The sequence below is a fragment of the Schistocerca cancellata genome, chromosome 1 (assembly GCF_023864275.1).
Source record: "Schistocerca cancellata isolate TAMUIC-IGC-003103 chromosome 1, iqSchCanc2.1, whole genome shotgun sequence".
NCBI classification, from domain to species: Eukaryota; Metazoa; Arthropoda; class Insecta; order Orthoptera; family Acrididae; genus Schistocerca; species Schistocerca cancellata.
This window is the reverse complement of record NC_064626.1, coordinates 1,083,965,308-1,083,981,773: the sequence shown is the minus strand read 5'-3', so window position 1 is coordinate 1,083,981,773 and position 16,466 is coordinate 1,083,965,308.

The window sequence follows — 16,466 nt, the reverse complement described above, 5'->3', positions numbered from 1 at the left end:
CACGTGTAGTGTGAAAACTGAGAGTTTGTCAGAAGTAATAAATTTCGCTACACTCTGACTTAATGTAGCAAAAGAATTAATAAAACCGGAAAATTGAAAGTTAATTTAGTGACTGAAATTAATAGTGAGCTTTGTTTCTGAAGCACATCGAAATTCAGTAAAATACGGTTAGTGTTGGGCTACCTCAACAATCATTTCAAAAGCTACTTGAATCTACGCAATTTATAAGTAAGAGATTTAACTTGGAACTTGAATTAAATGATTCTGAACAATTAACAATAGTAAAATTTAGTACGTACCAAGCTGAGCTGCAGTCACACGTAAGCTAAAATACGGTAACAAACTCGCTCTCTTAATTTGTGCTTGTGTAATCTAAATATTGTAGCCAGCTATCAATACCTTAACTGAACTTTGAAATTAAAGCAGTGAAATCGAATGATATTACTTTAATGCTGGCGTTTGAACTTCAACGACACTCGGGTTCTTTCCGGAAAAGGAAGTGACCCTGCTTGGTAATGCAATTGGGACAATGAGCAGCAAAGGTTCATGCTACGTTGCTGTAATTTAGTTATGAAAATGGAACAGTTTGAAAAGCTGAGGTCTGCCACACAGTTCTAAAACTTTACGTGCTACCAGTCTTCCCTGTTGGTTGAATGAAAGTTTGAAGTCGTCGATCTAGGAGGTACCGACAGTCACTCATTGTCGGCCGTCGCTGTTGCAGAAGCTGGATGTTGGCACGCCTTCTTCTCGACACGGTCTCCAGCCGAAACGGGCTCTTGATGTGTGCCAGCTAACGCTTCCCGTCCGCGACACCGTGTCATAAACTATCATAGCAAGTCGAGCGCAATTACATGCTGCCAAACCCCGAAAGCGCGGCAACTCGCGGGAGCGTCACACAACACACCTGCACAACCGCACTACTCCAGCCAGACCCTCTCTGCCCACGCTCCACGCGGCCGAGTTCACTCTACCAAAGATCCTAAACACTTTGGTTCTCCACACGACCTATCGATGTATTCGTTCGATAGTATAGTTTTCCTTAGGCCAGACCCAGCGTAAAAATACAAATAATATTTACAAAACAAACCAATTATACATCGACATTATAACCTCCCCACAAAAAAAAAAAAAATAAGCCTAATAATAGTGTAACCTCCCCACAAAAATTAATAAATACAAATAATATGATTCTGATTCAAATTTTAGCGTAATCTCAGAACAAAATTGGTTCCCATTTATAATCTCCGTACAGAAATGCATTCACATTTAATGTACCCACAAAATTCTTTTTTTTTTCATTTAATGTAAGCTCGAAACAGAAAAATTCCTAAACCTCGTAATAAAAAATAAATTCAGTAAACTGGTAAATTTTGGACGACAGCAGTACTGCGTCATGGCCCTGTAATATCATTCTGAATAAAAAAAGCAAAAATTCTTAACCTCAATAAAAACGGCGTATATATCTGCTCTTACCTAAAATTTTTCCGGCACAGCTCTGTGCAATGCTGGCCGATAGATTTGTCATTTATGAAAGGAAGCAACTGATTTTTCTTTTGCAACAGTAGGAATGATCATGGATTGGAGAAATTAGTAGATTCTTTAAATTGAAATGAATGCTTGTTAAAAATTACTTTATATCACAAAGATTATTATTAGGACTTTTTTTAAAAGATTTACATGGGAGTTCACATAACATTACTAGATATGCGCGATCCTGCTTTTTACCTTATACAATAATACTCTGCCTCCGGCATCGCTGCACCGCGACCGGCCCAGCCAACATGATACACTATACCAGACCGGAGCAGACTCCACACCAGACAAGCGCAGACTAGCGCAGACTCGCAACAACTTACCTACTCAGTCAACACTGCTCTCTGGTCAGCGATTCTCTTATATCTTGCATATCGCAGGCAGCGCATGAGCAATACATCGAAATTACATCTGCTCGGACCTCTTACATAAAATTACATCTGCTCGGACCTCTTACAACATAAATGCATAAATACATATATGCAAATAGTAAAACAATTACAATATATAAAGACACAGAAATGTCATACCTTCAGGTAACAAAATAAGGAAAAAAATTTATAGTATAATAGATGGAAATAGGAGGATACGCATTTCCGGCGTTACAGTACCATATTTCCTAAAGCTGCATTGATTGGATCTTACATCGGGTACTGCTCGTACTGTTTTTGGTTATTCACGTTTACTACCATTTTTCTGTTAATGTTCTTCGGTGCTAATACTCCTAACTGTAAACATGTAAATTGTATTTTTAGTTATACAATTTGTTTAGATAGCACGAAGGGCAGCGCAAATTTTAGTGAGAATATTTTTCTGTGAGAAAGAGACCGTTATCCCTACCACGCTCAACCACCTGTAAGTCAACAGAGCACTCGACACAGCCTTCCATACTTGGAAATACCTCCCCAACGTCTTGTGAAATCCAGCCCAGACTCTAATTTACTCATAGTGATGTGATCCACTTTTTAGTCGTTGAAGATTTAATTTACAGAACATACAACTTCACCATAATTAAAAATATATCAGGAATTTCTTGTACAGCATGTAATACTTCAAGTATTTATTCGTAAACGGCCAGTTTCAGTTGTTTCGCTAGCTGTCAGCACATGGCTGTACTGCATGTCAAAAGAAGCAAAAACGTAGACACAGCTAGATGTAAGATATTGTAATGTGAAAACAGTCTCAAAAGCTTGTATTTCTTCACACTATACATGAAATTACTTTTAATCTCATAGAGCCATTGCAACTGAAAATATTTATTGATATTGTGTTAAGACACATTCTGAGGCATCAAGAAATGGTCAGTATGGAATTACATGGCTATTGGGGGAGGTGAGGGTGAGTGGGGAAGTAATAATTGTGGAGGAAGTACAATTCTTGACTACAGTAACCATGTTCACCGGATGCAGGTTGCGCTAGTTAGGCAGAGATGTAGAGACTTCGACATTCATCCGAGCGAGGTAGCGCAATGGTTAGAATACTGGACTCGTGTATGGGAGGACGACAGTTCAAACCCGCGTCCGGCCATCCTGATTTAGGTTTCCGGTGATTTCCCTGCATCACTTAAGGCAAATGCCGGGATCGTTCCTTTGAAATCGCACCGCCGATTTCCTTCTGTGTCCTTCCCCAATCTGAGATTGAGCTTCGTCTCTGATGACCTCGTTTTAGATGGGACCTTAAACACTAATCTCCTCTTTCTCCCCCTCCTCCTCCTCCACTAACGTAGAGAAAATACCACCACACACTTCATACACACTCACCACAAATAACATGCAGTATACAAACATTATTTAATTTTGCAAGAAACTGGTGTTACGCTGTAAATTTATTTCACAATACCATTTCCTGCGCAGTTTATCGATTGTCAAGCGGCTCGTAGTGAATCTGTGTGCTTATATAATATCGTCTCAGTTATGTGACTGGATTTGTGATTTCCTGTCAGAGAGGTCACAGTTCGTAATAACTGACGGAAAGTCACCTATTGAAACAGAAGCGGTTTCTGGCGTTCCCCTAGGTAGTGTTATAGACCCTTTGATGTTCCTTATCTATATAAACGATTTGGGAGACAATCTGAAGAGCTGTCTCCAGTTGTTTGGAGATGACACTGTCTTTTATCGACTAATAAAGTCATCAGAAGATGAAAACAAACTGCAAAACGATTTAGGAAAAATATCTAAATGGTGTGAAAAGTGGCATTTGACCCTAAATATCGTAAAGTGTGAGATCATCCACATGAGTGCTGAAAGGAATTCGTTAAACTTCGGTTACACGATAAATCAGTCGAATCTAAAAGCCGTAAATTCAACTATATACATAGGTATTACAATTACGAACAACTTAAATTGGAAGGAACACAGAAAATGTTGTGGGGAAGGCTAACCAAAGACTACGTATTATTGGCAGGTCACTTACAAAATGTAATAGACCTACTAAGGAAACTGCCTACACTACGCTTGTCCGTCCTCTTTTAGAACACTGCTGCGCGGTGTGGGATCCTTACCAGATACGACTGACGGAGTACATCGAAAAATTTCAAATAAAGGCAGCACATTTGGTATTATTGCGAAACATGGGAGAGAGTGTCACAGAAATGATGGGCTGGAAATCATTAAAAGAAAGGCGTTTTTTGTTGCTACGGAATCTTCTCAAGAAATTCCAATCACTAACTTTCTCCACCGAATGCAAAAATATTTTGTTGACACCGACCTACATATGGAGGAACGATCAAGACGATAAAATAAGGGAAAGATACAGGTGTTCATTCTTTTCGCGCACTATACGAGATTGGAATAATAGAGAATTGTGAAAGTGAAACTTCCTGGCAGATTAAAATTGTGTGCCCGACCGAGACTCGAACTCGGGACTTTTGCCTTTCGCGGGCAAGTGCTCTACCATCTGAGGTACCGAAGCACGACTCACGCCCGCTCCTCACAGCTGTACTTCTGCCAGTATCTCGTCTCCTACCTTCCAAATTTTACAGAAGCTCTGAATTTTCATTCTGGAAACATCCCCCAGGCTGTGGCTAAAGCCATGTCTCCGCAGTATTCTTTCTTTCAGGAGTGCTAGTTCTGCAAGGTTCGCAGAAGAGCTTCTGTAAAGTTTGGAAGGTAGGAGACGAGATACTGGCAGAAGTAAAGCTGTGAGGACCGGGCGTGAGTCGTGCTTCGGTAGCTCAGATGGTAGATCACTTGCCCGCGAAAGGCAAAGGTCCAGAGTTCGAGTCTCGGTCGGGCACACAGTTTTAATCTGCCAGGAAGTTTCATATCAGCGCACACTCCGCTGCAGAGTGAAAATTTCATTCTGGAAATTGTGAAGGTGATTCGTTGAACCCTCAGCCAGGCACTTAAATGTGATTTGCAGAGTAACCATGTAGATGTAGATGTCATCGGGGCTGTGAGAATGATGGTAATTTCCCGATTTTCGTACTGCAACTTCTCATTAGCTTCACTGAAAAATTGACTCAGGCAGGAGACAAGATGTTAGTATTATCCTTTACAGAGCCTGGAGTAAGATTTTCCAGAAAAAAATTCATCGTAGTGCGGAAGTGTGCTGTGAAGCGTTTCAGTAATTGTAGTAGTTGTAGTAGTATAGTAGTAGTAGTTTTATTCATACATAGATCACTTTTACAAGGATATTGAACAAATCTTGGTATTATAATTTAAAAAGAACAAAAATAACGTATTTCGTATGTGCATTTACACACTTACCAGCGCAGTTTGACAATAATTTGACAGGTTTTCTACTGTTATTACCTTTTTATAAAGTCTTATGCTGTGCTATGAAAATAATTCAACAAATAGGATGTTTTGAATGAGATGTACTGCTTAAGTATGTTTGTTTTTGTACTCTTCTAAAATCGCTTTAAGTAACTGACTGGGCAGTTTTATTCCTTGATTGAAAATATTGGTGCAGTCAAAATCAAAACTCTCTGGCAGAAAAAAAATCCCGATATCGAGAAGGAGTTGCATGAGACATATGATAGTTGGTAGGCGTGTTATTACATCTGAAAGATAATGGCTACTGAAATTTCACGCCACTATGAGGATTGAAATTACGTTTGCTTTAGATACACGCTGCAACGGTCGTTAGCGTTAGTTAATCTACGAGAGTGGGCCTGGTGAGCCGATGTTAGTCAAGAGTGCCTTTCAGGCGATAACACCTCACTGAGTTTGAAAGAGGTCGTGTAATAGGACTACGAAAACCTCGATATTCCACCTGCAATATTGCAGAAATGCTTGGCAAGAATGTATATGACTGCTGGCAGCGGTGGCCACCAGAATGTACGGTCGCAAGAAGACTGGGCTTCGGACGGCCACGTGGGACTACCGAGGGGAAGACCATCACGTCGGGCGTATCGCTCTGGCGCCTAGTAGTGCATCTGCAGCAGCAGTTGGCACCACAGTGGCACAAAGTACTGTTACAAATCGATTACTTCAAGGACAACTCCGAGTCAGACACCCGGTAGCGTGCATTTCACTGACCACAAACAACTGCCGTTTGTGGCTTCAGTAGTGTCAAGCGAGAGCTCATTCGAGGGGAGGGTAGAGATCTGTAATGTTTTCTGATGAAAGCTGGTTCTGCCTCGGTAGCAGTGATGGCCATGTGTCCATTAGAATGAAGCCAGTTGAGGGTCTGCAAACAAACTGTCTGCTTGGTAGACACACTGGACTTATACCGGAACTAAGGTCTGAGGGCCGATTTCGTATGGAAGCAGGACCACGCTCGCGGTTATCCCACGCAGTCTGGCTTCAAACTAGTAAGTCAGATTGGTGGTTCAACCTGTTGTGGTTGCCTTCATGACCAGCATTTCGTAGGGTGTTCTCACGCAGGTTAACTGTCGCACACATACCGCTGTTGCAACTCAACATGCTCTACAGAGTGTTGACATGTTTCTCGGGCCTGCTCGATCACCAGATCTGTCTCCAGTCGACCATATATGGGACATCGTCAGACGACAACTACAACGTCATCCACAAATTTCAAAAATTATTCAAATGGCTCTGAGCTCTATGGGACTTAACATCTGAGGTCATCAGTCCTCTAGAACTTAGAACTACTTAAACGTAACTAACCTAAGTACATCACACACATCTATGCCCGAGGCAGGATTCGAACCTGCGACCGTAGCGGTCGCGCGGTTCCAGACTGTAGCGCCTAGAACCGCTCGGCCACTTCGGCCGGCCAAAATGCAGTAACCGCCCTTTACTGACTAAGTGTGACGGGTATTGAACTCCATGCCATAAACTGACATCCGGCACCTGTACTACACAATGCATGCATGACTCCATACTGGCGCTCGAAATTCAGCCTGTTGCACCGATAATTAATGAACCAGCATTTTACATTTGTAATGTCTTATCTCGGGCTTTATTAATCTGTGACCTTTCAATGTCCATCATTTACGCGTATCACCTACACAAATGTATTCCCGAAATTTCATTACTCTACATAAGTTTTTTTTGGTGTTACGATATCTTTCTGTCGCCGTGTTTTGAACAGTTGATAATGAGCCAAATTACTTTCTGTAATTATTATTCTTAGGGCTGTTTCCTACAGTTAAGTATTGAGTGCAAAATACTGTCACGAATTATTTACAGAAAAATGGGAAAACTGGTATAAGCCAAACTCGGAGGAAGATCAGTTTCGTTTCTGGAGAGACGTGTAAAGGGCAGTCAAATAAACGGGGCAGATAGAAAAAAGTAAGTAAATTGTTTATTATTTAAAAAGTGATCGTCATAGCTATTAATACATTTATGCTACAGGGCCACAAGTTCCACTGTGACACAACGTGGTCAAAGCCTGTAGAGGAAAATGTTTGCTGTTGCCTACTGAACCATGATTGGAGCCAATCGACCGAAGTAAATTGGCGCCCACGAATGACGTTCTTCAAAGCTAAAAATATTGAAATCGCATGGCATGAAATCTGGACTGTATGGAGGATGTGTAAGGATTTCCCAGCGAAAATTCTGCAACATGGCAACATGTGGGCCCGAGTACGCTGCAGAAGTTAAAAAAGAAAGTTTAAAGAGAGGCAAACCGACGTTGCTCCATCTGTAAATCTAAAGAAATCTCTAGACGTTGTTGACTAGAGTACACTCCTTAACATTTTGAAGACAGCAGCTGTGAACTACAGGCTGCGAAAGTTATTTACAACTTGTACGGGATCCAGACCTCAGTTACGAGCCGAAGAATATGCAAGGGAAACAGTCATTGTGAAAAGAGTGACACGGGTCGTTACCTAGCTCAAATGTCATTGAATCTGTACATTGAAATAGCGGTACAAGAAAGAAGGAAACATAAAGAAGAGGAATTAAAGTTCAGGGAAAGAAATAAAAAGTCTTAACTTTGTCGATGACTTTATGATTCTGTTACAGATAGTAAAGGACTAGGAAGAGCAGTTGAGTGGAATGGAGAGTGTTTTGAGACAGACTATAAAATGGACATCAACAAAAAGTAAATCAAGGTAATGGAATGTAGATATTTAGGTATCGAAATAATTACTGTTGGCCGAAGGAGAGATAATGTAAAATGGAAACTGGCAGTAGCAAGAAAAGCTATTCTGAAAAGGATTTGTTGACATCTAATATGTTTAGTTCTTGAAGTATTTTCTAAAGGCAATTGTTAGAGTGTAGCCTTGTACAGAAGTGAAATGTGGGCGATAAGCAGTTTAGACAAGAAGAGAGTTTTTGAAATATGGTGCTAAAGGAGTATTCTATGGGTTAAATGATTATATCGAGTAAATAATGAGGGAGGTAGTGAATCTAGTTTAGAACTTGAGTAAAAGTAGACACCGGTTGATAGGACACGTCCTGGGACATCAAGGGTGGCGTAGTAAATTTAGTAATGAAATGTGGGGGTAAAAATTGTAGAGAGAGAGAACCAGTAGTGTATACAGTAAGCAGACTGAAATGGAACTAGATTGCAGTAGTTACACAACGATGAAGAGGCTTGCACGGGATAAAGTAGCGTGGAGAGCTGAAGATCACAACAACAACAACGACAACAAAAAGTGCTATCTAAATTGGATAAGAAAATTATCCTTTGTATATACGAGGGGAAACACGTGCCGCTGGAGAGAAATGTTTGTGATCTGGCTGAGGCTCGGTGGAACAACGTGACTGCATCACGTGCCGCCAGCCACTGGGTTGGCTCGTCCCAGATCGGCGTCAATGTCTGGAGATAAGTGGGTCTTAACCTCCGCTCCACGGAAACCGGGTCAGATATGTCCAGAAAGATTCACTACAGCTCTCGTCGGCTACATGTAAAACTAAATTAAAGGATTTGAAAGAACGGCCTTGTATGGAGAATCTACTGATAACGTAGCTCTATGTACTTGAACTGAGAAATACTAATAAATAGTTTTTGAGATTTACTACTTGGTAAACTGATTGGCGTATATACTTCGATTATCTTCCGTTAGTAAAATGACGTACAAAAATTGGCTAAAGGAAATAGTCCAGCTTGGATTCATGAGTAGGAAAATATTACTGGCAATGTCCGATGTCTGGAACCCAGATTTCCATAGGTACATTTCCTCTTCTATTGTATCTAAAATTTTTTCGTTATTTATCTGCAGCTTTTCTCAAACAGGCCTGTGATACCAGATTGCTACTTCATTCTTTGTCTCAAATTCCTTCAGAGTTTTAATATAACTTCCGTACAATATTAAGAACAAATCTATTGTTTCAGAAACTTCTAGCTCATTCATTTTACAGTATATGATCCTAGCAAATATCTCAGAATCCTAGCTTGTAAATGGTGCAGAAGGAAGAGCAAGGAGTACAAACATGTCGTAAAATAATTACTTATTTACTTCCTGTATGGACCCTATCCTAAGCCAAAACGGGGGTGATATCGTTAGTTGTACTGCAAGCGGAAGTCTTAAATCCGAGATCCACAATAAAAGGAATCCAGGAAAAGTTGAAAACTTCTGGGACTCACAGGAGTATGGACTATGAAGGGTCCCCTTAAAGAATGTACAAATTTTGTCAGGGGTCTTCAAAGCCCAGACTCTAGAAAAAATGAAGTTCAGCAATAGTTGGAGAGTATCCAGCACAGAAAAGAACAAATAAGAATGAGCTAAGACCAACAGAATTATACAGAGGCTTCAGCCGCAAAATAAGGTCCACAAATTTTAAGAAACAGCCATGGAAACGGAGAACGTGGAAAACACCCAATGCAAACGTAGAATTTCAAATCGAACATGCAGCTACATCTTTTAACAATCAAAAAGAAGTCATGAACGTAAAAGCTATAAAGGGTGCTAATATTGAAACAGGTCACTATCTAATCACAATAAAAATGGAATTTACTATACAAACAAAAATTCAAAGACAAGGGCATTGGATTCGTAAAACTGATACTGCAGCACTGAAACTAAGAAACAATAATTTCAGGAACAGCTAACTATAGACTCAGAAGGCTGGGAGGAGATTAAAACAAACTGAATGAGCACCGTCCTTCAAATGGTGCCAGTCAAAAGACACAAAAAGTACGGATGGTGGAATGAACAGTGTGAAAAAGTATTACTACTTGGACAACAAGCCTGACAGAAATATACTTCGCCTAAAGAAGTGAAGACGTTATCAACTTTAAGCAACAAAGGTGCAAAACCTCAACAACGACAAGGGCAGTCAAAGGAAGTTTGAAAGAAACCAGCTATCACTAACTGAGGAAGACATCCAAAGGAATAATATCAGAAACTTGCATTAAACTTATAAACTAGACCTCCAAACTTACGAACTGGCTAAATTGGGCTTCAAAAATGAAGATGGAAAATTATCCAAAAATGAAGGTATAGGATTATAAAAGGTAACTGGGATGGAAAAGAGCACAAGATGAAAGAATTGTTAGAAAAATCTAAACTGGAAGAAATGGAGATAATCAGAGTTTCGGTTGTTTTGGATTTTGCAGACGATCTTGCCATCTTAGCTGAAACTACAGAAGGTGCAACGTGCAGATAAAACTTCCACAAGAGTAAGCTTCAAAACCAGGCCAATATATAGCCACTTGAAATAAAATAAAAAATAACAAATTATATGACAGACACGAAGGAGGCAGCGAAATACATGGAAAATGATTATGGACATTACACAGACTACAAAATTTAAATATCTAGCTGAAATAATATAACAAAATGCTTTGGAGAAAGAAGCTCAGATAGCAAGGACAAGGAAAATGAAGGTGGCTTTTCAACTAACAAAAGGCCTGTATAACAAGAAATTTATTACCGTAAATGAAATAACAAAAGAAGAAAAGAAAAATAATCATTAAAGTCTTGGAACCAAATGAGAATGGTAAACGGAAATTAAAAGATAATGAAAGATTTATGTAGAAAGAGAACAAATATTATACACAATGAGAAAGAGAAGACCTGTATTCTAAGGACACGTAAAACGGCTAGATGAAAAGAGGACAACAAAGAGAATTTTCAATGTTTTTCACAGGAACTCAAAAACATCAGTGACATTGATCAAAGAAGTTAAAGGTGGTCTGAGAGAAATACAATTAATAAAGGGTTTAATAGGAGAAGGAGAAAAGTTCAAAGAAAAAGTAAAAAGTTTCAGGGGCTTCCAGAAGGAAACAAAGAAGAAGACAGACGCGGTTTTGGCAGAAGAAAGAAGAGAAAAACATAGGGAAAGAAAGAAAGACTACTAGAAAGAAAGAAATGAGAAAAGGAAGAAGTCCTAAGTTATTTCATGTGCTCCTTAATTGGCCAAATCCATCTAAAAATGCATATCAATAAACACAAACCGCAACCAGATCAAAAAAAGAAAAGAAAATTCATACAAAGACTGAGTAAAGTAGTTCCTAAACAAGGAGTAGCAACTTAGATACAGAGAAAAGCTGAAGGCTAGGAAACTTGACTTAAATAAGAGGCAGTATCGAAGACCCAGCAGAGACTGTTCTCCTAGTAAAAGAAGAGTCATGGCAGTTGAAATGAGGATTGTCGTGGGGCATTCTAGCGGTCGCGCGGTTCCAGACTGTAGCGCCTAGAACCGCTCGGCCACACCTGCCGGCAATGTTATGACAAATCTCAGCCTAAGGAATAATACGACATTCATCTTTCATAGCTCAGATGAAACTAAATCTTCAGGATTTACTACGGAGAGAGATGGTATTGCGAAACAAGCAGGATAAATGAGGTAGTTGAAGTTTTTCAGAAGAATTACACAGTACATTTATCAGACTTTTATTTTTAAACGGTCATCAGAGAATTATTTGAGCTCATTAGTGCACGAATGAAAGCTAGTGCTGTACTAGATTTCTGCCAAGCAGTCTACTTAAACACTGTACTGAAACATGGGAAATAGTCCCTCACTCAAAATCACCTGACTCTTACATAGTCGCACATATGACAGGAAGAGTTAAATGTAACAAAGTCTCAGAGTACAAATTTCTGAAAATGGGATGTGTGGAATGAACCTAAATCGTCTTTTACGTATTACAATTTCAGAAGCAAGATCCGTGAAAACTGATGCAGCTAAATCCTGAAGAAGAATTAACTTATAAGAGAACGCGCAGAGCCCTTTGAAATTAAAACTTCAACGTTTGCTAAGGACAGGTTTCTGTCCGTTCTAGACCGTACAGCAAAATATTGCTTTGCGGCAGGTACATAACAGCAGGACTTCTCAATGACCTACAAACAGCGAAGAAATTGGAAAGCTCTGTAAACCAAACAGTCAGACAACGGTTATGGCAAAACTAAAGTGTGTTCGGAGATCATATATTTAATTACATGAAGTCAAGAATAAAGAAGTAATGGTTCTGAAAAAATGCTGTTTGACAGTTAATAAAGAAAACGTACAATTCAATGGTGACATAAAATGCGAGTAATTTAAACCATCCAGACACAGACAGCAAGAGATAGAAGAATAAGTTGTAGTCTGCAGAGTTAAAATCGGTCTTCAAATTAAGGAGTTCAGTGGTTCTCAGTGAGTGAAGGATGAACAGGTCAAAACGGGAAGCGTGTGTAATGAAGGAGATTATATGGACTGAAAGGGCTGGTGACTTATTACCCTCTTTTATCTTTTTATGTACGTTGTACAAAAGTACAAAAGTGCAGATGACGTTATGCTCTGTGCGCCTTTCTTTGGAAACAATCTTGTTCCGTTCGTTGAGGCTACTTATGTTGACAACAGTAACGCACCCATTACTGCTCGGTTTTCTTCCGGCAGCGTTAGTTGTACGTCATCACACAGCAGTATGGACTGGTTTACTGATGAAGAGTTGATCGGTAGCCAACTCGTTTATTGGATTACTGAATACATTGGAAGAGAGTAACAACGCCTCTATGCTGATCTGTTCCCGTAACGACGGCAGTCATATGACAGTGCTTTTGTAATGAGGTCTTTTGCATTACACTGTGTTCCGGTGATTACACAACAGACTGCTGTGATAATATTATGACAGAAGAAAAGGTAACTGAAGTAACGAACCGAAAAAAATCGTAATTACGTAATTACTCTGTAAGAAACCACCGGAGAGTAAGGGTCTCTTGCACCAAAATACTCAAAAAATATCTCCATTATATCTTGGAAATTTTGTCGTTGGAGTTCAGGTTGACCAGGTGGGGCCCAACTTCGACATCGCGACACGGGGGAACCGCGACAGGCGCTGCTTCAGTGTCTTCGTCTGACACCCTTTGACAGCTTTACTGAGAAAGCTTGTGGTCCCACAGTGCACCGGTCGCATCTACAAAGATGAGGTCTGTAAGCAAGATGCTCCTTATCATCCACACACACAGTATGCCACGTGGAGCCATTAATTTTTTCTCACACAGGAAAGAAAAAAGAAAATGTTGGCAATATTGTGATGACTACGGGTCACCCCCATTTGCTAGTCAAACATGTTTATCACAAACGGACGGAGGAAGATTTATGCCGAAACAGAACCTGAAACGGAAGAACAACGCTATGTTTTTCGTGTAATTAATACGATTATTATGCCACCTGGACAGCAATTACAATTACTGGAACAAATTTCATTCTCCAAGCTCTTAATATTTATAATACACCTACATGGATCCAGCAGATATCACTATCCCTATCGTTATGCATAACTGCTGCAACTCTACACCCACCGGAAAAGTATTTTTTTTCTATTCCTTGACGTCTTAAGACATGTCCTATTATCTTGTCCTTTTTCCTCGTCGAATCTCCGAATACCCTCATTTCTTGTTACTCTAAGTAATTTCCAAATATAGCATGTTTGTTTATTTAACTAGTTACATTCAAGGTTGCCATGACTCGAATTTTAAGATCAATGTTTTAATTTTTATTTTTTGAATATTTATTTTAGTGGCGTTATTTTTCTTGTACCTGAATAGCTTCTAATTTCCGACATTCTTCTGTAGCCCGGCGTCCCAAAAGCTTCGAATTTCATCTTTTCCTTCCATCCCAATGCCCACGGTCACTTTCACACAATTCTGTACTCCAAACGAACATATTCAAAACGTCTTCTTCAAATTAAGGCCGGTGCTTGATACTAGTAGACTCAATCTGGCCAGGAACGCCCTCTTTGCCTGTGATGGTCTGTTCATTATCTCCTCGTTGCTTCGCCCGTCTTGTGTTATTTTGATTCCAACAGAGCAAAATTACTTCATTTCGTCTATTTCTTGGTCCCTAACTTTGATGTTCAGTATATCTCTAATATCATATCTGTTACTTCTCATTACTTGCGTCTTTGTGCGGTTTAGTCGTCTAAATCATAGTGTACGCTCGCTAGACTCTACATTCTGTTCAACATATCCTGAAATTCTCTCTCACTTTCACCCACCACAACAATGTCGCCAGAGACTCGTACCATTGATAACCCCTTCACCGTGAATTTTAACTCTACCCATAAACCATTCCGTTATTTCCGTCATTTCTTCTATGTATAGTTTGAAAAGTATAGCCGAAAGATCACATCCCATTGCAATCCGTTCACATAGTTCTTGGTCTTCCATTCTTATTATTCCTTCTTGGTTCTTATACCTATTGTATTTAATCCGCTTTTCCCTACAGCACACAACAATTTTCCTGAAAATTTCTAACATCTTGCAACATTGTCGAATGCTTTTGCTAGAGTGACAAATACTCCATTCTTATCTTGATTATTCTCAAATCTTGCTCCGATTATCAAGGTAACGTCAAAAATACCTATCTCGTGACTTTATCTTTTTTAAGAATAGAGTGATTGTTGTGTAACAGATCCTCAGTTTTCTTCTCCATTTTTCTGTGCATTATCCTGGTCAGCTACTTGGACGATTCAGTTGTTAAGCTGATTGTGTGACGGTTACCACACTTATCTGCTTTTCGCATATGAAGCATTGAGTGGAAGACTCTTTTCAGAATGTCTAACGTCATATGTCTCGTCACTCATGAACTTGCAGACCAACCTGAGTAGTTGTTTGCTTGTAATGTCCCTCCATTGCCGCTCCCCACTCTTCCAATGATTTTAGAAATTCCGAACGAATATTATGTGTCCCTCCTGCCTTGCCCTCTCAAAAGCGCGGTTAGCCTCTAACCATAACACGGGTGCCCCTATGTCCTACACATCGACTCTTGTATCTTCGGGTTATAGTAACGGGCGGGGAGCTATTTCATGTGTCAGGAAAGTTCATTTAGCGTACGCATACACACACACACACACACACACACACACACACACACACACTAAATCTTTCATTGGACAAACTAGGAGGTTATAAAGCTGCTGCTCAGATTGTTCGGATCATTATTCATACTATATGAATTCCATATATCATTATCGTCACGCTAACTAAATAATCATGTTCACGTAGATTGTAATATCATGGGATTTATTGAACATCTGAGGATTGTAAATCGTTGGCCAGATTAAAATACAGAGATACAGAAGAGCTTTAAAGGTAGTAGACTTATGCTGACTTTGGAAGTGAGTATATATACATGTTTTATATTTTCTTGCTAATTGTGAAAATACAGAGGGCTTTCAGCAGTGAAAAGTGGAGTAGGATTTCCAGAGAACTCGGATGATTTACAGAGCCGCCCGAGTGATGTACAATATTTACAAACACTAAGTACGGCTATAAAAGTGTGAAGACGCGTAAGACAAACGCTAGTTAAAATATATGTGGGATAAAAGTCTGTTTATCATCAGCGCTGTCTAGCTTGCACACGGAAAAAGTGAAGGAAGTGGAAACGAGACACTCAACATTAAAACTGCAAGAAACAAATTCCGCAGCTATGCCATAGAATATACAGAAAGGAAAGCAGAGGGCAGCTCCTTTGATCTGTATAAAGCCAAGCCTTGAGCTCTATGCCTTATTGAAACCCAGTAAACTCGAAGAGATAGCCGCTTATTATTACGGCTCGAAATGGACATTCTTACGAAACAGAGTAAATGAATACGTTTAGGAAAGGAAACGCTAATGAAACAAGGCGTGATTCATCTTTAGTTAAAAACTTATCACATGAGCGTTTAACTTAATTACTGTTCACATGTGTAAGCTGTGAACTGCTACTGATTTTAGCGTCAGATGTCAATGAAACTGCTTTGTTGTGTAAATACCGCTTTTTTTTCTTGCAGCAATTTTATTTTAGTCCTTAATTTTTCTTTTCTGGGACTGTGGACTGATAAATCAACTTCACTTCCAACAGAAATTGAACAGTCTGCAAGAGTTTCAATGTTTGCATCAGTCCTGAAATTTTCATTCCTATTTTCAACCTGAAAGCAACGCGCAGGTATTACTTTAAAAGAAATCAATCAGCTTGATTAAAATTTAATTTACACAAATATTTTGAATTATGCCCAAAGCTATAAGCTCCCTCTGACACAATGTGTTATATGAATGATATTCGTTTAATAAATGGCGATTGATCTCTAAAGAAATTTATGCCCTACTTCGTCCTGAATATGATGTGTGTTGATCCTTTCCATTATGCAATGTTAGTGTGGAATGTTTTCTT